Genomic DNA, 23,995 nt, shown 5'->3' with positions numbered 1-23,995 from the left:
TTGAGAATAAAAGAGAAAAGACTCATTACTAAATAAGGAATGAAAGAGGGAACAACACTACCAACCTCACAGAAGTAAAAAGAATTTTAAAAGAATACTATGAACAACTGTATACCAACAAATTAGATAACCAGATGAAATGAACAAATTTGTAGAAAGGAAAAAGCTACTGAAACTAAGTCAAGAAGAAATAGAGGGCTTCCCTGGTGGCGCAGTGGTTGAGAGTCCGCCTGCCGATGCAGGGGACACGGGCTCGTGCCCCGGTCCAGGAGGATCCCATGTGCCGCGGAGCGGCTGGGCCCGTGAGCCATGGCCGCTGAGCCTGCGCTTTCGGAGCCTGTGCTCCGCAGCGGGAGAGGCCGCAGTAGTGAGAGGCCCGCGTACAGCAAAAAAAAAAAAAAAGAAGAAATAGAACCTATCTGAGTATATACATAACAAGTAAAGACTGAATTAGTAATCTGAAAAAAAAAAAAAAAAGTCCTACAAAGAAAAGCCCAGGTCCAAATGGCTTCATTGGTGAATTCTACCAAATATTTGAAGAAGAATTAATATAAATCATTCACAAAATCTACCCCCCACCGCAAGAAAAAAGAAGAGGAAGGAACTAACAAGGCCAGTATTATCCTACCAAAACCAAATGAAGATATCACAAAAAACGAAAGTTATAGGTCAATATAGGTGCAAAAGTCCTCAATAAAATACCAGTAAATCAAATCGAGCAACATATAAAAAGGATTATATACCATGACCAAATATGGTTTATCCCAGGAATGCAAAGTTGGTTTATCATCTGAAAACTAATCAATGTAATACACTGTATTAACAGAATAAAGGACAAAAACCACACAATCATCTCAATAGATGCAGAAAAGGCATTTGACAAAATCTAACACTCTTTAATTATAAAAGCATAACAAACTTCAAACAGAAGAGAATTTCCTCCAACTAATAAGGGGCATCTACAAATAAACCACAGTTAACATCACATGTAATGGTGAAAGACTGAATGCTCTTCCCCTGAGATCAGAAATAAGACAAACATATCAGCTCTCTTCACTTCTCTTTAACACTGAAGGTTCTAGCCAGAGCAACTAGGCAAAAAAAAAAATTATAAAAGCATTTCAGGTTGATAAGGAAGACTAAAACTATCTCTATGAGCAGATGATATGATGATACAGCTGTCTCTTGGTATCCATGAGGGACTGGTTCCAGGAGCCCCTGCAGATACTGAAATTGGATGCTAAAGCCCCTTATATAAAATGGAATAGTACATGAATACAGTCCACCCTCTGTATCTGGGCATGCGAAACTCCCAAATATGGAGGGTTGACAGCGTAAAAAATCCTGATGAATCCACCAAAAAACTATTTAAACTAACAAATAAGTTCAGCAAGAACGAAGAATACAAGATCAATATTCAAAAATTGTACTAATATAATGTTATATAAATTATACTCGATTAAAAAATCAATTGTATTTCTATACAGTAGTATGAGTAAACATTAAATGAATTAAAAAAACAATTCCACTAACAATAGCATCAAGAAGAATAAGATACTTAGGAATAAATTTTAACAAAAGAAGTGTAAGACTTGTACACTGAAAACTACAAAACATTGTTAAAAGCAATTATAGAATGCCTTAATAAATGGAAAAACAACCAATGTTCATGGATCTGAAGACTAAAATATTGTTAAGATGGCAATACTCTCCAAACTGATCTACAGATTCAATGCAATCCCTATCAAAATTCCTTGCCATTTTTTCATAAATTGACAAGCTGACCCTAAAATTCATATGGAAATGCATTTGACCCAAAATAAGAGAGTAATCTTGAAAGAGAACCAAGTTGGAGGACTCACACTTTCTGGTTCCAAAACTTACTACAAAGCCACACTAAGCTAAGAATAACGCAGCGTGGCACTGGCATTAAGACAGAGCTTTCCACTTATACGCAGAATCTAAAAAATAAAATAAAAGAATGAATACAAAAAAATAGAAACAGTCTTATAGATACAGAGAACAAACTAGTGGTTACCAGTGGGAGAGAAGTGGCGGGGAGGGGAAAGATAGGGGAAAGGAATTAAGAGGTACAAACTACTAGGTATAAAATAAATAAGATAGGGCTTCCCTGGTGGCGCAGTGGTTGAGAGTCCGCCTGCCGATGCAGGCCACACGGGTTCGTGCCCCAGTCCGGGAAGATCTCACATGCCGCAGAGCGGATGGGCCCGTAGGCCACGGCCGCTGAGCCTGCTCCGGAGCCCGTCCTCCGCAACGGGAGAGGCCACAACAGTGAGAGGCCCGCGGACCACAAAAAAACAAAAAAACAAAACAAAACAAAACCTAAAAAAACAGATCAACGATCTAAAAGTAAGAAATAAAACTATAAGGCTCTTAGAAGAAAACACAGTAGTAAATCTTTGTGACCTTGGGTTAGGCAATAATTTCTTAGATTAATGGCATGACACCAAAAGCACAAGTGACAGAAGAATAAATTAACTGGACTTCATCAAAATTAAAAACTTTAGTGCTTCAAGGGAAACCATAAGGAAAGTGGAAGAGAAAATCCACAAAATGGAAGAAATATTTGTAAATCATATAATGGGCATCCAGAATATGTAGAGAACTCGTACAATTCAGCAAAAAAAGACAAATAACCCAATTAAAAAATATCTGAAAAGACATTTCTCCAAAGAAGGTTACAAATGATCAATAAGCACATGAAAGATGCTCAATATCATTAGTCATTAAGAAAATGAAAATCAAAACCTCAATGAGATACCACTTCACACCCACTAAAATGACTAAAGTCCAAAAAGACAGACAATAAGTGTTGGTGAGGATCTGGAGAAATTTGAACCCTCTTACCTTACTGGTGGGCTTGTAAAATAGTGCAGATACTGGAAAACAGTTTGGCAATTCCTCAAAAAGCTAAACTGAGTTACACATGACCCAGCAATTCTGCTGCTAGCTATACACCCAAGAGAAATGAAAGCAGATGTCCATACAAAAAACTTCACATGAATATTCACAGCAGCATTACTAATAACTGCCAAAAAGTGGAAACAACCCAACTGTCCATTAATAGATGAATGAATAAGCAAAATATGGTATACTGATAAAATGGAATATTTTTCAGCAATAAAAAGACATGAAGTACTACATGCTACAATGTAGATGGACCTTAAAAACATTATGCCAAGTGAAATAAACCAGTCACAAAAGACCACATATCATAAGATTCCACGTTGTTGTTTGGTTTTTTTTTGGTCGTGGCTCGAGGGATCTTAGTTCCCTGACCAGGGACTGAACTCCGGCCGTAACAGCGAAAGCGCCAAGTCTTAACCACCGGACTGCCAGGGAATTCCCATAAGGTTCCACTTTTTATGAAATATCTAGAATAGGCAAATCTATATATACAGAAAGGAGATTCATCATTGCCACAGGCTGGGGGGAGATGGGAACAGGTAGACAGGGAATGAGGGATGAGTGACTGCTGATGAGTCCAGGGTTTCTTTAGGGGATGATGAAAACGTTCTGGAATTAGACAGTGATGATGTCTGCACAATTCTGTGCCTAAACCACTGACTTGTACACTTTAAAAAGATGAATTTAATGGCATATCAATTAAGTCTCAATAAAGCTGCTTTTCTCTTTAATGTATTGTATTAAGTGTAAGAGACTCCACTGTATGCTATGGGTTTATTCTGTCTTCTCCATTCACTTTCTGTGACATTTTAAACTTCTCTTGTCATTTGAATTTCCTCAGTATCTTTCTCACAATCTTTGCCCAGAACATAAATATATTTTATTACATAACAGAATCATAGGAATTCAGACCTAAAATGTTCTTTCATTCCTACTTAGTTAAACAAGAGCTCATCCCACTATGTGCCAAGACACAATATACTTGCGTTAGCTAATACCCAACATAAATCAGCAAAATGATAGACTGTACTGGCTGATGGCTCTATTTCCAAGGATTAATATAAATAGGGCTGGTTATCACCATTAAGGGATTTCAGAATATGACAACAGCATTTGTCAGTGTTAGCAAAGTTCATTGGGCACTGGTTGCTAACAGTAGGAATTTGACAGCTCTGCAGATCAAACATAAGACATTCAAATTCTATAGGTTAAGAAAATTTAACATATCCAGCAATTAAATTTAGAATTTTAAGCTCTTTTCTATTAGGGAAGAAATATACGATATTTAAAACATTTTCAGTAGCTTCCTTCCTGAAGCCTGGCAGCAGTTTCTAGATTAAAACATTAATATCATCTCAGAACCATAAAGTAAAAATGAAAAGCCAGTTTTCAAAACTCATTTAACCATTGCCTCATCAGCAGATGGTAATCAGAGTTACCTGTAAATCATTTCTGCCTGTTCTTTCTGATGAGGGGCTTTGAGGGGAGTCAGCCTTTACCCACTTCTCAAAAGCACAGGGGACCCCCTGGTAAAGCCAGGTAGACCTGATCAGATCAGCTCTGCCCCGTGTTGGCCACACATGGCCACCTTCAAAGCCTCACTAAACCCTAATTTGCTCATCTGTAAAATGAAACTACCACCTACACCACGGAGTTATTATGAGTATTTAATAAAATAAAGTCTCTAAAGCACCCAGAACATGGTAGGTACAAAATAAATATTAGAACTCTTTGCTCTTCAAAAACTACAAAAATCATGCTGAATGAAACTATTTGGTTTAGCTTGTACTGAAAAGAGCAGAATTATCTGAAAACTAAAAGTAAACCAACCTTTATTTTCTAAAATCACCAAACCCACAGACAATTTTTAAAACTACTTTTACAGTGGTTTATATATTCACCTGGTTAAAAAACAAAGAAAATATAAAAGAGACTCAGTGAAAAGTCTGCTTCCCACTCCTGTCCCCACCCACCCAGTTCTCATTACCCAATCCCCAAAATAGACAGAAACACTGTTAATCTCTTATGTATCCTTATTTATGCTTGGACAAAGCGAAAATATATTTTTTCTTGTTTTTCTACACAGAAGTAGCAACTTATATATATCATTCTACATCTCAAAGGCAAAATTTTATCCTAAAATGTTCCAGTGAAAGTGTGAAAATGAATAAAGGAAACCTTATTTAAAATAGAAGCAAAAATAAACAAATGGAACTACATCAAACTAAAAAGCTTTTGCACAGGGCAGGAAACTATCAACAAAATGAAAAGGCTGCCTACTGAATAGGAGGAAATATTTGCAAACGATATATCTGATAAGGGGTTAATATCCAAAATATACAAAGAACTCATACAGCTCAACATCAAAAAACAAACAACCCAAATAAAAAAATGGGCAGAGGACCCAAACAGACACTTTTCTAAAGATGACATACACACAGCCAACAGGCACATGAAAAGATACACAACATCACTAATCATCCGTGAAATGCAAATCAAAACCGCAATGAGATACTACCTTACCCCTATTAAAATGGCTATCATCAAAAAGACAATAAATAGGGACTCCCCTGGTGGCTCAGTGGTTAAGAATCTGCCTGACAACGCAGGGGACACAGGTTCAAGCCCTGGTCCGGGAAGATCCCACATTCCACAGAGCAACTAAGCCCATGCGCCACAACTACTGAGCCTGCGCTCTAGAGCCCGCAAGCCACAACTACTGAAGCATGCATGCCTAGAGCCCGTGCTCCACAACAAGAGAAGCCACTGCAATGAGAAGCCCGTGCACCACAATGAAAAGTAGTCCCCGCTCGCCACAACTGGAGAAAGCCCGCATGCAGCAATGCAGCCAAAAATAAATAAAATTTAAAAAAAAATGATGTTAATGTTAGTAGGAATTTGAAATAAAGGAAATCTATGGCAGAGACAAAAATCAAAGGGGAAAAGGGGCATAGTCTTATAAATCTCTTAAAAACTCTTCTCTGCTAAAATATTGGAGAATCTTAACTTCCATTAAATAAAAAAAAATCATTTCCTACAGACAAAAAAATAAATTAAACCAAATATTCATAAGAAGACAGAGTGGGGGTAAAAGGAGATGAATTAGAAAAAAGAAAGGTACTGATGTCAAAATGGGCTAAAAAAATGTAAACTATGCACCACTAGGTACACTTAGAACTACAAAACCAACAACCATTTTTTAAAAATTAAAGTATAATCTTAACTTCTGAGTGTTTATTAACAGTGGTCCAGGTTCAAATAAGCAAATAATACAGTGCTTTCATGTTTAAGGCATCATCAATTTTAGCACCATGTTGTTTGGAAGCAGAATAAAAATGTCTTCTCAAAACCTTTTTCATTCATGTTTATGAAAAAATAGGCCTTTACTCTCAGTGTAACCTAAGTAGCTATTGCCTTGGTACTGAGCTCCTCATAATGTTTGGCCCAAGCACCTTTACAGGTGAGCTGAAGTTGGTATGAAGTCAGCTACCTGGGCTTGATCCCCAACATGCACGTTTTGAGAGAGTCCCCAGGGACACCTTAATATTCCTGCAGCCAGCATTGTTTCTTCACTAATTCCCAAGGATGGAAGGCTGATCTACATGTGCTTCTCACCAATACATTTCTCTGCGGATGAAAGTCTGGAAGAAAAGGGTTTGGAACCTTGATACACCATTTCTCACAGACTGCTAACCTCTGGTCTCAGATAACCTTCTTAGTCTTCAACTTACTTAAAAACAAAGAGATTGTTTTTATACCAGAGATCTAGAACTTCAGATGTATTTCCTAAAGGAATCAGTGATTTTACCTAGAAGTGAGCTTTCAAGACCAAAGCACACTCTACTCAATCTAACATCTTCAATGGGGAAAAAAAAATAGCACAAAACAATGCTACTGCAGTGACATGAACCAAAAATATATATATATAAACAGTTTTAAATTTTATCATACATGCCAGTGCTTAAGGAAAAACAGCTTATTTAGAGGCGAGGAGGTGGGTGGAGACTTCTGTGGAAATTCTGAAAGAAATTACTGGGTATTCTCAACTACTAGTTCTTTATAATATCTACCTTTCCTCCCAAACTAAAAGCTTTCCTTTTCCTTATTAAAGGCTTGTTCTTAACTGTATCACCATGATTAGTATCTTCTTTGCTCAAGACCAAAATGAAGAGAGTGCGATGGAGAAAGGACAGAGAGAAATTTTCTTAAAGCAAAAGCTGGAAGAAGAGGAAAAAAGAACAAGGTTAAAAGGGGGACTAAGCTCTCAGAAAGTGGAGGAAAGCCACAAAAGGATATAAGAGAAAAGTGTGGGCGACAGCCTGTGCACATGTGCTGTAGGAGAAGAAAAAGGGCGTGGAGAGATTAGCCCAGACAGATGCTGTCTGGAAAAACTGGTGGGGTTAGTAACTAGAGAGTTGTATGCATGAAATTATACTAAATCAAGTGTTACTAACTCTGAGATAGCCTATAATATAACAGGATCACAAGAAACTTCAAGGTCACCTATTCCTACCATTGGAGGGAGTTTGTTAAACCAATTACTCCAAACAATGTACTTATCATTAGGAGACTATTTCAAAACATCTGAAGTTCAACTGTTCTAATTTTTAACTGAATTCAACATTTTTTCCTTCGTTCAGGTCCATTATTTCTGCTTTTCCTTTAGTGATCATAATCTATGATATATGAATATTCTATCATTTCTCTTCTTAAATATCTTGTATTTTAGATGTACTTAGAATATTGACTGACCTCCATCAAAAGGATATATGCTTTTTGCTGATCTGAATGGATTTGTCCATCCACACACCCTTGCCTCATCCTCTTTATGAGCAGTAGTATAAATTTCCAGTAGTGTTTTCCAGATTTGGGGAATGGCAGGTGGCCAGGAAATGTAGTAAAATAATTGGTTCAAAAGTGCCTGGAATCTATGACGTTGGTTGACTAAATAAACATGATTCTCTAACCAACAAAGCAAGCCCGCATAAAAGAAAAATTTTAATGTCATTGGAAATATGGATATGCACACACAAATGAAAGTTTAGAAGGATATACTCTAAAATGCTAATAGTGATTATTGAGTGGTAGGTTTACTGATGATACTTTTTTTCTTTGAATTTTTCTTAAAAATATTACTTTGGTGATTTAAATATTTTTAAAAGAACATATAGATAATAGAAATAGAAAATGGATAAATTATTAACTACAAAGTGGAATACTATGCAGCTGTCAAAAACAATGATGTAGGGGGTTTCCCTGGTGGCGCAGTGGTTGAGAGTCCGCCTGCCAACGCAGGGGACGCGGGTTCGTGCCCTGGTCCGAGAGGATCCCACATGCCGCGGAGCAGCTGGGCCCATAAGCCATGGCCACTGAGCCTGCGCGTCCGGAGCCTGTGCTCTGCAACCGGAGAGGCCACAACAGTGAGAGGCCCGCGTACCGCAAAAAAAAAAAAAAAAAAGTGAAATGAGAACAAAGATTCCACTATAAGGAATGCAATAGGTAAAGGAAAACAGAGACACTGAGTCCCTTAAAATAATGTGGGAGCTGTTTCTGTCAGGAATAACGTGTTACATAATTTGAGTTTCATGAATCAGCAGTTTAGTCAGTAATTTACATGAATTTTTTTAAAAGAGAAAAAAAAAAACCAACCCTGAGGATTGGAAAAGGTAAAGTGGTTTCTGAACAAGGCAGGTTTCAAAAGTATTTTATTCCACCCCCACGCAGAATAAGGCTGACAGGCAGATGACTTGGTCTGGCTTCATTAAGGGTTTCCTACCGTCTAGTATCCCTCATGGGAAGGGCCACTCCATCTCTCATTTTTCTCGATAGCCCTTCCCAATTCCTCCCACTAGGTAATGGCCATATTGACCTCTCTCATTGAAAGTTATCCATCTGGAGGTAACATACTTTAGGATACAGAGTTATATTTGAAGGATAAAAAGTTGAGGGATTTTTTGTTGTTGTTGTTTTTTAAAAGACCCTTTATATTAAAGTAATTGCAATACTTCAAAAAACACAGTAGTGATGTCAGACACTTCAAAACAAATTACAATACCTATGGTCATTGTATGTGAACTTGATCATAAATCTAGGTAGCTGAATCACTTCACTTACATTGAAAACCTACAGTGATTTGTAGTCCTTAAAAAGGACCTTAAATGAGCAGGGAGAGACAAGAAAGCTGTCAACACAAACACGAAATCTATGTGTCCAATCTTAACTCTCTCCAATTCAGAGGAAAAAAGTAGGATGCTTGAGAAAGGAAAAAAAAATAACAAACCTATTTGTTTTTTCAAAAACCAGAGATGAGGGACTTCCCTTGTGGCCCAGCGGTTAAGACTCCACGCTCCCAAAGCAGGGGGCCCAGGTTCGATCCCTGGTCAGGGAACTAGATCCCACATGCTGCAACGAGAAGATCCTGCATGCTGCAAGGAAGATCCTGCGTACTGCAACTAAGACCCCACGCAGCCAAATAAATTAATTAAAAAAAAAAAACAGAGATGCTAAATCCCAAGAAATGAGTTCAAAGGGCATTCCATCTCATCCCTTTTGTAGAAAATATGTTGTAGCAGATACTGTTTGAAATAACAGAGAAACATTGGACTAGGCCTGGCAATCTCTTGGGCACAAATCAACTAAGGGGTTTGAGAGGCATAATGTTTTGAAATAGCAAGAAATCTGAAGTCATTGGGAATCATTTATTCCACAAATGTTTATTACAGGCTGGCATGTGCCAGACACTGTCCACACACCTGCTCTCCATTCAAGCTCTGCCTCTTACCAGCTGTGCCACCCTGGATAAAGCATTTTAACATTTCTATGCCTCAGTTTCCTCATCTGTAAAAAAAGGACTAAAAAATGGCTACCAACCTCACAAGGACCCTCTGAAGAGCAAATAAGTATACCTGGAAGGACTTTGTAAACCATGAAAGTGTTAGTTGTCATTTGGCTGAATTGAATTCATGAATGTCTGTGTGCCATAAATTATATCAGAGGAAAGTGAGCCTTCCTGCTTCTGGGAGACACTTCATAATCTTATTAAATAAGGCTTAGAGTGTCATTTAATCATCTCCCTGGAAATTTAAATACATGAAACAGAGAGAGAAAGCTAGTATGACGTGCAGATTTTGACATCAGATTCATAATCACCATAATGACAAGAACCGTGTTTGTTTTATTCACCATTTTGGGTCTCAATCTGGCCATCAGGCCAAGGCACTCATTTGAAGAGGACACTTAATCCTGGAAAATATGCTCTCTACATATCTGCAAATCACAAAATGGTTACCTAGAAGGTTGATCCATCAACTCAGTGTTACCTGCAGCAAATGGCAGTAAAATTACAAAGCATTATTTGTTACATTGATGTGTTCAAACAAAAATGTTCTATTTTATGGTACATTTCAAGTTCAGTCTGACCCTAAAATATAAGCTACAGTCAAATAAATTGTCAATCATATCGGGAAGGAAACAAAATTAGCCTCAGTGCAGTGGCACTTGAAGAAAGGGGGAAGTTCTGGTCTCTCCAGAGTTAGCTAAGGATGGGCACTATGGCAGATGAGAAAGACCATGTTACGGAAGATGCTAGGCATGTGGCCAGAGATCTGCAAGGAAGAGGTCTCACTCCCGTGGCTCCAGACTCCCTTCCCCCAGGGAGTGGAGGGGTGGTGGCTTGCTTACAGGACTGGAAACAGAGAGCCAGAAGGCACACCCAGTCCTAAAATATGCCTGAAACTTCCTCTAATGTTTCTAGCTCTTGCAATGACATTCAGGGAACTGAAGTATGCATAGCCTCTTCGTTGTTAGAACTGCTATAATTTAACATTTTGAGTTAATATTTATAAAGCATTTAGAAAGAGCCTAACACATGTAAGAGCTATCTAAGTGTTTGATAAATAAATAAAGCACTTCCCAGATTGGCCAGGTGAATTATTAACCAGTGACAAAGTAGAGCATCAAAATACACAACGATCTACTATTTTTTTTTACCTTGATAAAGCTTTGGAAACTGTCGTGCTCTGTACTTATTCCTGCACCTCAAGTGTACCCTACAGAGTCTTGTGCAGTACTGAAATTCTAATCATGGTTCAGAGATCACTGCAAAATTAAATAATGAAAGAGTTTAAGTCTCAAGAGATGAATTCTCTTTTCTATCTTTCCAAGTAACCACCACTGAAAAGGACAGAATCTAAAAATCTCAAAGCATTTCTAGATGGCACATACCAATGCTAAGGTGGGAATCTATAGAGCCAGATGCACTTTAAAAGGCATAGAAGGGGTTCAAATCACAGGGAACGTAAAGGGCAGCCACGCACGGAAGTCGCAGACTACAGGTCCGCTGACAACAGGTTAATGATTTCCATGCCCTCCGCTCCGAGGCCTCCTCCATCCCGGTTCTCACAGATGACCCGCATCCACTCTTGACCTCAGGTTGTGGCGTGGGTGGGATCTCCCACCCCCCGGTTCCCGGCTCCTCTACGCTCCGAAACCGCTCACGGGTTAACAACACCCGCCCCCCGCGCCAAGACACCACTCGGGCGTTTAGGAATAGGAAGGTAGAATCTGAGTTCACCTCGAGCAAACAAAGACCACAAAACTCTCAGAGCCGAAGCCTGGGCCGGGGGTATGGTTCTTCCCCTCCGACCAACTCGGAGGTTTCCAGGCTGAGGGAGGGGGCGCTGCCAGGGGACCCGGGAAAGTCACGTTATCTCTGGGAAGAGGCAGCAGGCGAGGCCCGGGCTCCCCTCGCCCCGCCCCGTCTCACCCGCCCGAGGGGCCTGACTGCGGCCCGGAAGCGCGCGGACCCTGCCGCCCGCCCGCCCACCCGCCTCGGGTCCCGGCGGCTCCGCACTTACCCGGCTCCGTGGTGCTGCCTCCCCGCGCGGCGGGCGCGGAGCCGAGCGCACTCACGCTTCCTCCTTCCCGGCAGGGCCGCCGGGCGCTGGCGCTTCCTCCCTGACGCGTCACGGCGGCCGGCTCCTCCCGCAGGGTGCGCGGGGCCGCCGGGGAGAGCTGGGCGTCCGGCCGTGCTCCGGGTTAGGCGCCGGCTGCCGGCTGCGGGGCGGCTGGCGCCGGGAAGTAGCCGCAGGCTGAGCTGTGCCCCCGCCGCGGAGACCCGCTGTCCTCCCGCTTCCCCGAGAACCCGCGCGAGAGCCCCGGCGCAGCGCGAGGTCCGGCCCCTCGCCGTGGGCGCAAAGTTCATAGGACCCCGCGGGATCCCGCCTAGAGGCTCATACTCTTCGTTTGTTTCTCGCTGCTCAGCTTATAGTGACCAATGCCCAGGGGCCCAAGAACGGCGTGGGCCCTAGCGCCCGGGCTCGGCGGGGGAACTTGACCCTGGCGCGAAGGGAGCAGGACCGCCGGACGCCCGGAGAGACGAGAGCCACCCGGGAGTGGCCTGGAGGGCATGTGATGGGGTGTAAACTGGACACTCAGAGAGGTGAATAAGTATCCAGATAATTCAGGGGAACACTTATGCTTCATGCTTCATGCTTCATTTAGCATTCTCTGAACAGTTTTCTACTTTTTCATCAGCAGAGTTTTGGCCTTTGTAAGACAGGAGAGCGCTTTCACAGATTGGCAGATCCTTTATACAGAGAAACTTCCTTTCCACACCTCTTTTTGGATCCTCTGTGTGTGTGTGTGTGTGTGTGTGTGCGCGCGCGTGTGTCTGTGTGTATATTGGCATTCCATTAATCTCCAGGTCAGCTGAGGGCACACTGTACAGCTTCTTATTACTCTGGCTATTTAAATACAGAAGTTGCATTTTAGAGCCATATGAATCTTTTTTTTTTCAGACAGGGTGAAGAGAGGTACAGAATGTGTGCGTGATTAAATGGGTGTGGAGTGAAGTGGTCAAGAGTTTGAAGTAGAGTGCTTTTTGGTTTTGCCCCACAACCAGTTAGGTTTTATCAGATGTCACTTGAAGATAGACTCAAACAACTATTTAAAGAATCCCACGTGCATATCGTATTTCAGATTTTGAGTCAATGACCTATACTTTAGCTCATATGATTCTAGAGAACTTGCCACAAATCTATGAACAAACGAACTAATAAAGGTAATTAGAAGAACTGATTTATGTGTGGCTTCCCTAAATTCAGGGGACATTTCCTTATATTTAAAATATTCAAAAATTTAGTCTCACAGAAAAGGTAAGAATATTCATTTCTGATGTCAATTAACATTGTATGGCCTTCTCCTTCTTAAAGAAAATGGTTTGTGAATCAAATACTTTTATAGTTCAAAACATAATAATCCTACAAAACTTTCTAAACAGTGATATTCAGTGGCATACAGAAATGGATATAAAATACAGTGGATTCTAAAATTCAGTAGATACTAATCAACACATTGCCAGTGGTCCTTTATATGTTTTTACCGTGATCCATACAAAGCAATCTGCACAATAAAGCACAGAGAAGCTAGAGAAGTTCCTCTCTTGAAACAAAATCAGTAAGTGATCAGTGATATATCTTAACTAAAGCCATAGTCACAGTGCTGAAAAATTTCTCAGACAAAAGGAACTTTTGTGACAATGAACTCCAAGTGGAATCATATCATTCTCACTTCAGAGACAAATACCTGGCTATCACCACTTTTCAACTTCTTTTTTCTTTTGTTTGAAAAACAAACATCTGGGAACCATTGTATTTCCAAGATAAATTTGTCCTCCTGCCGTGAAGAACACACACACACACACACACACACACACACACACACACACACACACACCCTCCAACTCCCACAAATGCTTCAAGACAAAAGTTGGCAGGTGACGTTCAACTGATAAAACGTTGGGTATTTTGCCTTTATAATCTGAGAGCTGCAATTTAATAGCTTGATTTCTCAGAACACTAGAGGTCATAAATATATTCACAAACTATTGAAGGGTTTTTTCACTTAAAATTAAAGTACACACTTTAAGACTGATCATTTTGATCAATCATATTCACCTATAGATAAAGATCATATCTCCTTTTTCCTTTATGTTTCCAATTTCTTTTAAGTTTACACTGTAAAAGTTGTTGAATGTTCAGCAATATCTAGTTGATGTTTATGCCTTTATAAAAGGTTTCATGTAAATTCATGTAAGTACATTTTTTAAATAGAGAAAGTTTTTTGTTAGACTCTGGATTCCAGTATTTTGTTTGAAAATATGATTCAGTTCATGCAGATTGGGCAAATGTTGTGTTCATCTGTTATATCTATAATGTAGACATTATGAGCACAAGCTTTGGAATCGGACAGACCCAAATTTAAGTTGTGGCTCTGCCACTTTCTACTTCCGACAAATTATTTCACCTCTGCAAGCAAAGGTTTTGTCAGGAACGTAAGGATGATAACAGTATTTTTTTCTCCTCAGTAAAACAGATAGTAATAGTGCTTATCTCATGAAATTGCTATGAGGATCAAATGAACCTAGTAGAATGACTGGAACATATTATTCAGTTGATTGCTATTGTCATCATCGTTATTGTTAGCTCTAACACAGATACAAAAATGCCAGTATTTCATATTTCATTTGCACTACTATAAAGAATGGTCAAAATAAAAAATAAATAAAAAATAAAAAAAGGGCTTCCCTGGTGGCGCAGTGGTTGAGAGTCCGCCTGCCGATGCAGGGGACGCGGGTTCGTGCCCCGGTCCGGGAAGATCCCACATGCCGCGGAGCGGCTGGGCCCGTGAGCCATGGCCAATGAGCCTGCGCGTCCGGAGCCTGTGCTCCGCAACGGGAGAGGCCACAACAGTGAGAGGCCCGCGTACTGCAATAAAAATAAAAAATAAATAAAAAGAATGGTCAGTTTTTAGAGTTTTGGGATTTTTGTAGCAGTCCTAAAAGTAATAGGAAAAAATCATAAAATACTAAGATATAGTTATGTTCAGAAGTTTAGATAACTGGACTGTCAATACTGTAAACTATTGACCCAAACATAAAAAAAAAACAAAAAACTACCTAACCAGGTTATACAGTATTTCTTTTTAAATAATATGTTATGATGAGATGAGTGCCTGTTGTTTTTTATTTTTAAGTGAGTTCTGGTTTATGATCTTTTTTAAAAATTTATTTATTTTTGGCTGCATTGGGTTTTCGTTGCTGCACACAAGCTTTCTCCAGTTGCGGCGAGCGGGGGCTACTCTTCGTTGCGGTGCACGGGCTTCTCATTGCGGTGGCTTCTCTTGTTGCAGAGCACGGGCTCAAGGCGAGCAGGCTTCGGTAGTTGTAGCACGCAGGCTCAGTATTTGTGGCTTGTGGGCTCTAGAGTGCAAGCTCAATAGTTGTGGCGCACGGACTTAGTTGCTCCGCGGCATGTGGGATCTTCCCGGGCCAGGGCACGAACCCGTGTCCCTTGCATCGGCAGGCGGACTCTCAACCGCTGCGCCACCAGGGAAGCCCAGGAAAGGTGTTTTTGATTCATGTTATTTGCATAGTTTTTATAGCACCTTTTCTTTCATTCTACTACAGACTCACCTACTTAAGTGGGTCAGACATCATGAGTTGTTGCTATAGTTTCCAGCTATGTTTATCCATTGATATACCAACCGTAATATCCCACAACTTCAGAAAAGAGAAAGCCATTTTTATTGGGAAAGTCGTTTAAGGCATAGTCCTAGCCATGAATTGGCTCAGAAAATAATTAACAAGAAAAGCCTGCTGTAAAAATAGGTGAGAATATGAGTTTAAATGACCAATTTATTGAATTTTTTGAGCAAAGCAATTTAATAAAGCAATGCAAAGTATAGTTAGAATAACTCAGATCCTCACGGGAACTGAAACAGACCGGTTTACACTGCCTTAGCACAAAGCAGAATTACCCTGTTTCCTTGATCTGGAAAACAGTTCAGAGCATGCTCATTTTGTGTGTTGCCTGTGGGAGTGGTTCAAAGCTCAACATCTTTCTTGGGCCAAGTTAGCCATGTTCAAACTCAAAACTGAAATGCCTAAAGTTCAGGTGTGTTTTGTAATAAAGAGAAAACTCCATTTTAAAGCAAGACTATATTAGGGTCAAATATAAGGCTTTTCAGGACTTCCCTGGTGGCGCAGTGGTTGAGAGTCCGCCTGCCGATGCAGGGGACACGGGTTCGTGCCCCAGTCCACGAAGATCCCACATGCCGTGGAGCCGCTGGGCCCGTGAGCCATGGCCGCTGAGCCTGCAGCCATGGCTTTTCAGATCACAGAACTTTCTTACTTTCTATATTAGACTCATGAAAAAAACCAACGGGAAGTGTTAGGAGATCAAACCGCCTAAACTGCTAGCATCAGCTTTTTGATTAAAAAGCTGCTAGAAATTGCTTTAAATCTTGCTAAGAACATTCCATTATCTGAAGTAAAACTATTATCCTTCCCTGTTAAGGAAATCTCATTATCTTCCGATCTAGTTATTATGAGCATCAAGAACAAAATAAAAATTGCCCCTTTTTTCTTTCTCATTTTCCCTCTTTGTTTTTTTCTCTCTTGTTTGGATAGTCTGTTACATACATAAACTGTGTCTGTTGTTAGTTGACAGTAGCTTATTTATATAGTCCTGTCAGGAGTTCCAGTGTCCCTCAGAGAATCATATTAGGCCTTTGAGCTCAAACCTACTAGGTAGACTTTGAAGATAATAATTATTTTAGTTAATTATCAGTATAGAATAATAGCTTTCTTAAACACCATTCATTTGGTGACTCAATTATTTACTGTTAATTATGTGCAATTAATGATTGAACCTGTCTCATATGGCAAAGTCTTAATAGCCTTTGGCTTAAAGAGATGCATGCATTGCTGTTATTTCCTCATCTAGTTCCCTAAGGTATCTGTGTCTGGCTCAACCAGATATGTCAAAGGCTTAAATGGAACTTAAAGGACTATAACTCTTCATATACCAGAACACCCTTAAATTCCCTAGGTTTTCTAGAATAAACAGCTTCAGTTCTTTTAACTTTTTCCACACCTCTTTTTCTCTCTTTTTTTAATGTTTTACAACTCTCGTACAACTTCTTTCCAAATTCTCCACATTCTTTTTTAGATGAGATGCCCATTATGAGACATGGAATCTTCTTTGAAACGATTGGGTAAGTCCTTAGTATAGTGAGAGCATTCTCTCAGCCCTTCAATTCACACTCCTATAATGCAACTTAGAATTATTCTTACATTTAGAATTATATTTCATCATTAGACTTTAAAATCAGAACTCTAGATGCTTGTTTAGCATACTTACACTTCTCAAATTATATTTAAGAGGTTATTTTGATTATCCTATTGAACTCCTCTGCACCTGTTTTACCAAAACTATTTTTCCTGGATGATTTTTAATTTCATCACATTTGTTAAGACAAGACATCCAAAGTGGAGGGTACAAATCCTAGGAGTACTCAAGACAATTTACTACAGTTGAGAAAGAGGATATCCCAGTGTGTAACAGATCTTCCTCAACTTACGATGGGGTTACATCCCCAATAAATCTATAAGTCGAAAATATTCTAAAATGCATTTAATACACCCTACCTACTAGACGTCATAGCTTAGCCAAGCCTAGCTTAAACCTGTTCAGAATCCTTACATTAGCCTACCGTTGGGTAAAATCCTCTAACACAAAGTCTACTTTATAATAAAGTGTTGGATATCTCATGTAATTCATTGAATACTGTACCGAAAGTGAAAAATGGAATAGTTTTCTGGGTCCAGAATGGTTGGAAGCGTATGGGTTGTTTACCCTCCTGATTGCCTGGCTGACCAGGAGCTGCCGCTATCCAGCATCACGAGAGAGGATCATAGCAGCATATCCCTAGCCCAGGAAAAGATAAAAAGTCAAAATTTGGAGTTCGGTTTCTACTGAATTCATATTGCTTTCACACCATCGTTAAGTTGAAAAATCGTAAGGTGAACCATTGTAAGTCACGGACCGTCTCTATTTGTTTTACCTAAAAAGGAAGAAATTAAGCTGTATTATTCAACATATGCACTGCCACTGGCATGCTCATACAGTCCTTTGTCAGTCATTCGTATGCTCTGCGAGGTATCCTGAGAAGGGTGTGCTTCCACTTGAAGGGAAACCTTCATTCATCCATCATCAGTGTGATGCAGTTTTGTGTGGTACAGGAAGTCACTGATGTGATTAATTTTGTAAAAACTAATCCTTTCAATAGAATCTATATAATATTTTGTATTGAGATGGGGAGTCATTGTGGAAACTCTTTATCTTCTATCATAGTATTCAAGATGCTTGGGCTTAAAAGCATTTGGAAAAATGTAATTTTGTTGCAAAAAACAGTGCATGTGTCCTATTAAAACTAATATATGCACGCTTAAAAATTTTGGAAACAATTTTTTATTTGTTTAAATATTTTCCAAATAATGGATTTCAGTGGGTCTTAAATTCATCTGTTGAAAAGATAAAATTCTTTTAAGTCACAGGCAGACCTCTGAGATACTGCAGGTTCGGTTCCAGACCACTGCAATGAGCAAATATTGCAATAAAGTGAGTCACAAATTTTTTGGTTTCCCAGTGCATATAAAAGTTATGTTTACACTCTACTGCAGTATATTAAGTGTGCAATAGCATTATATCTAAAAAAAGTACATACCTTAATTTAAAAAAGACTTTATTTCTAAAATATGCTAGCCATCATCTGAACTTTCAGTGAGCCATAATCTTTTTGCAATAGGAACATCAAAGATCACTGATCACAGAGCACCATAACAAGAACAAGTTTGAAATATTGCAAGAATTACCAAAATGTGACACAGAGCCACGAAGTAAGCAAATGCTATTGGAAAAATGGTGCCAATAGACAGGCTCAACACAGGGTTGCCACAAACCTTCAAGCTGTAAAAAGTGCCATATCTGCAAAGTGCAATAAAGTGAAGCACAATAAAATGAGGTATGCCTGTAGTTTGCAAGAATTGCTGATTGATAGCAAGCAAAATGGAAATTTACTAGTCAAACTTCAATATAAACCTTTGTAGAACTGGTTGATGAGATTGAAAAAAGAAAATGAGTACTTTAATAGATACAGTCAACAACAATGCATTTCTTCCATTTAAATCTAAATATCTTGTTGAAATACCTTTTCCAGTTATGATAGTTATTAAAATGTAGTATTAGAATAATCTAACCTTAGGACCAGATCTGCAAATCACGATAGCAAGAAGAGTTAAGCCAAGAATTTTAAAAAGGAATAACATACCAAGTAACAAAACATCAAGTGAAAGCAAAACGCTCTTATACTATTAATCAAATACCATTAAATTATTTAAATATATTGATTATTTCATATTTTTAAATTTGGGGTTTATATTGTACTATGTGTACAATCTATTGCTATAGGTCACAATTACATAATTTATACAGGGGTGTGCATGCAGAAACATTCTTAAAGATGGGGTGCATTTTCAAAAAGCAAGTTGTCGGTTACCTTTCGCCATTCCTACTCCTTCGTTTGGTGTCATCTAAGAATTTAATGCCTTTTGTTCTCTTCATTCTTCATTCAATAACTATTTGTTTAGTGCCTAGTGTGTGCCAGGTACTGTGCTAGGTTCAGGGAGGTAGAAATTAAAAATATAATCCCCACCCAGATCAGTAGTTTAAATCATTTATGAAACGTATAAAAGGACCTATTCCCACGACTAAACTCCACACTATCACCTGCTTCTCAACTCCTTCCCCCATCTCCAAACCTGGCCTTTACATATGTAATGATCCACTGTGGATGGGGACTTGAATCTGAAACTTGTCATTTGAACACCTACTTAATTTTTATGTAGTTTAAGTAAACCATTTATGACTTATTTTCTCTTCTAGATATCTGCAAGGTGCTTTTAAGGCAATCTTATGTAAATATAAATATTACTAATTCAACAAACACTTCCTCTGCAAAGCCCTGTATTAAGACAGAGGGAAGTTTTTTTGTTGTTTGTTTTTTTAACATCTTTATTGCAGTATAATTCCTTTACAATGGTGTGTTAGTTTCTGCTTTATAACAAAGTGAATCAGTTATACGTATGTTCCCATATCTCTTCCCTCTTGCGTCTCCCTCCCTCCCACTCTCCCTATCCCACCTCTCTAGATGGTCACAAAGCACCGAGCTGATCTCCCTGTGCTATGCGGCTGCTTCCCACTAGCTATCTATTTTACGTTTGGTAGTGTATATATATCCATGCCACTCTCTCACTTTATCACAGCTTACCCTTCCCCTCCCCATATCCTCAAGTCCATTCTCTAGTAGGTCTGTGTTTTTATTCCTGTTTTACCCCTAGGATCTTCATGACCTTTTTTTTTTCTTAGATTCCATATATATGTGTTAGCATACGGTATTTGTTTTTCTCTTTCTGACTTCACTCTGTATGACAGACTCTAGGTCCATCCATCTCACTACAAATATCTCAATTTCGTTTCTTTTTATGGCTGAGTAATATTCCACTGTATGTATGTGCCAGATCTTCTTTATCCATTCATCTGATGATGGACACTTAGGTTGCTTCCATGTCCTGGCTATTGTAAATAGAGCTGCAATGAACATTTTGGTACATGACTCTTTTTGAATTATGGTTTTCTCAGGGTATATGCCCAGTAGTGGGATTGCTGGGTTGTATGGTAGTTCTATTTTTAGTTTTTTAAGGAACCTCCATACTGTTCTCCATAGTGGCTGTATCAATTTACATTTCCACCAACAGTGCAAGGTTACAGTAATCAAGACAGTATGGTACTGGCACAAAAACAGAAATATAGATCAATGGAACAGGATAGAAAGCCCAGAGATAAACCCACGCACATATGGTCACCTTATCTTTGATAAAGGAGGCAAGAATATACCATGGAGAAAAGACAGCCTCTTCAATAAGTGGGGCTGGGAAAACTGGACAGGTACATGTAAAAGTATGAAATTAGAACACTCCCTAACACCATACACAAAAATAAACTCAAAATGGATTAAAGACCTAAATGTAAGGCCAGACACTATCAAACTCTTAGAGGAACACATAGGCAGAACACTCTATGACATAAATCACAGCAAGATCCTTTTTGATCCACCTCCTAGAGAAATGGAAATAAAAACGAAAATAAACAAATGGGACCTAATGAAACTTAAAAGCTTTTGCACAGCAAAGGAAACCATAAACAAGACCAAAAGACAACCCTCAGAATGGGAGAAAATATTTGCAAATGAAGCAACTGAAAAAGGATTAATCTCCAAGATTTACAAGCAGCTCAGGCAGTTCAATAACAAAAAAAACCCAACCCAATCCAAAAATAGGCAGAAGACCTAAATAGACATTTCTCCAAAGAAGATATACAGACTGCCAACAAACACATGAAAGAATGCTCAACATCATTAATCATTAGAGAAATGCAAATCAAAACTACAATGAGATATCATCTCACACTGGTCAGAATGGCCATCATCCAAAAATGTAGAAACAATAAATGCTGGAGAGGGTGTGCAGAGGGAAGTTTCAAGGTACAAAGATGAACTGTACTTTCAAGGGGGATTTTATATCCTTGATATAACATATGAAAAATGAGAAAAACACCTTAATTTTTTCTTTATGCAACGTAGATTGCCTTCACTATTGACTGTATTCCTCAGTATACTGCAATTTTTAAATATAAATTTATTTATTTAGTTTTGGCTGTGTTGGGTCTTCATTGCTGCGCCTGGGCGCAGGCTTCAGTAGTTGTGGTTCGCAGGCTCTAGAGTGCAGGCTTAATAGTTGTGGCACACGGGCTTAGTTGCTCCACGGCATGTGGGATCTCCCTGGACCAGGGCTCGAACCCGTGTCCCCTGCATTGGCAGGTGGATTCTTAACCACTGCACCACCAGGGAAGCCCCCAGTACACTGCATTTTTAATTATCTTACCACTTTTGCCTTGTGTTGTTTCTTCAAGCCTAGTACCATCTGTTTGGAAGTTTTACAGGCATGGTATTTGACTTCAACCACGTCTTTCAAATTGCATCTTGTTACTTGTAATTTTAACCCATGATTGGGGTAAATTATTTTTAATTACTACTTATTTGCATTGGAGAACAATCATATGAAAAACAGGTAGAGGAAAATACTTCTGGAAACTAGATCATAGAATGATCCTATATGCTTAAAATGGAATCCTATACATTTCCCTAAATAGCAAGAAAATGTGATTTGAGGTATTCAAGGCAAGAAACTGGATCACGTGATTTCCTGAGGTCTCGTTTATTTTTAAACTCTGCAAATAAACAAAGCCCAAAGCTCACAGCCTTTGGAGGAACTTATACCCGTTTGGCTTTTTAAAAAGCAAGCAGTATTAACAGTCCAGAAACTTTGGGCATGGTATAAAAAGTCAAAATTAGTTACAAAAGTCTGTAGTAATATAAAATTTCATTTAGAAAATGGTAAGCAGCACATAGAGGCAATAAAGAGACGGTATCTTTATTGGACTTTTAACTGTTATTTACTGACTATTAACTGGCTATCCCTCCAACAGAAAAACCCAATTTTCACTATCATAAACATTTTCTTAGAAAGTAGAAAGAAAAATACAATTTGAACAAATTTCAGTACAGTGTAGTGATTAAGGACATGGCTTTAGAGGAAAACAGTCCTGGGTTTGAATCTCACTCTTCTGTTTACCAGCTCTGGACCCAAGCACATCGCCTAACTCCCTAGCTTCAGTTTTTTTCATTCAGGAAAGTAGTTCCTACTTCATAAAGTTGTTACGATTAAGTGAGATAATCACACAGTAATAACACAATACATGGTAAAATTTTAAATTATATATGTATATACAGTTGACCCTTGAAAAACAAGGGGGTTAGGGGTGCTGACCCCCTACCCCAACCCCAGCTGAAAATACGTGGCTAACTTTTAGGCAGCCCTTCGTATCAACAGTTCTGCATCCATGGATTCAGCCAACTAGAGATGGTGCAGTACTATAGTACCTACTTACTGACAAAAATGTGCATATAAGTGGAGGGAGACTGTCTTTTCTCCGTTGTATATCCTTGCCTCCTTTGTCATAGATTCGCTGACTGTAGGTGCGTGGTCACCTTATCTTTGATAAAGGAGGCAAGAATATACTGTGGAGATAAGACAGCCTCTTCAATAAGTGGTGCTTGGAAAACTGGACAGCTACAAGTAAAAGAATGAAATTAGAACACTTCTTAACACCATACACAAAAATAAACTCAAAATGGATTAAAGACCTAAATATAAGGCCAGACACTATCAAACTCTTAGAGGAAAACATAGGCAGAACACTCTATGACATAAATCACAGCAAGATCTTTTTTGACCCACATCCTAGAGAAATGGAAATTAAAAAAAAATAAACAAATGGGACCTAATGAAACCTAAAAGCTCTTGTACAGCAAAGGAAACCATAAACAAGACAAAAAGACAACCCTTAGAATCAGAGAAAATATTTGCAAATGAAGCAACTGACAATGGATTAATCTCCAAAATATACAAGCAGCTCATGCAGCTCAATATCAAGAAAACAAACAACCCAATCCAAAAATGGGCAGAAGACCTAAATAGACATTTCTCCAAAGAAGATATACAGATTGCCAACAAACACATGAAAGGATGCTTAATATCACTAATCATTAGAAAAATGCAAATCAAAAGTACAATGAGGTATCACCTCACACCGGTCAGAATGGCCATCATCAAACAATCTACAAACAATAAATGCTGGAGAGGGTGTGGAGAAAAGGGAACCCTCTTGCACTGTTGGTGTGAATGTAAACTGATACAGCCACTATGGAGAACAGTATGGAGGTTCATTAAAAAATTAAAAATAGAACTAACATATGACCCAGCCATCCCACTACTGGGCATATACCCTGAGAAAACCATAATTTAAAAAGACACATGCACCCCAGTGTTCATTGCAGCATTATTTACAATAGCCAGGACGTGGAAGCAACCTAAATGCCCATCGCCAGATGAATGGATAAAGATGTGGTATTTCTAAAATAAAAAAAAGTGGAAGAGGGAGGCAATAGAAGAGAGAGAAAGAGATGCAACTGTGGAAGAATGGTCAGAGAGATGCAATACTGCTGGCTTTAAAGGTGCAGAAAGGGGCAACTGACAATCAGTCTTAGT

The 23,995-nt window shown here is 39.1% G+C and overlaps 1 protein-coding gene across 3 annotated transcripts in view; it reads right to left on the bottom strand.

The window, feature by feature from the left end:
• LOC309974327 (serine/threonine-protein kinase Sgk3) overlaps positions 1 to 12,126 on the bottom strand; it is a 112,795-nt gene extending 100,669 nt beyond the window's left edge. For 2 of the 3 annotated variants that reach the window (XM_082858937.1, XM_082858940.1), the window contains exon 1: positions 11,784 to 12,126. The gene's annotated coding sequence lies outside the window, so the exon portion shown is untranslated. Of the gene's footprint in view, positions 1 to 6,467; positions 6,693 to 11,783 lie in introns of those variants that run through there. The other variant, XM_082858938.1, reaches the window with a different exon arrangement.
• Positions 12,127 to 23,995: the final 11,869 nt, after the last annotated feature.

The sequence above is a fragment of the Leucopleurus acutus genome (genome assembly GCF_964270905.1).
Source record: "Leucopleurus acutus genome assembly, chromosome: 17".
NCBI classification, from domain to species: Eukaryota; Metazoa; Chordata; class Mammalia; order Artiodactyla; family Delphinidae; genus Leucopleurus; species Leucopleurus acutus.
This window is presented reverse-complemented; position numbering and strand designations above follow the sequence as displayed.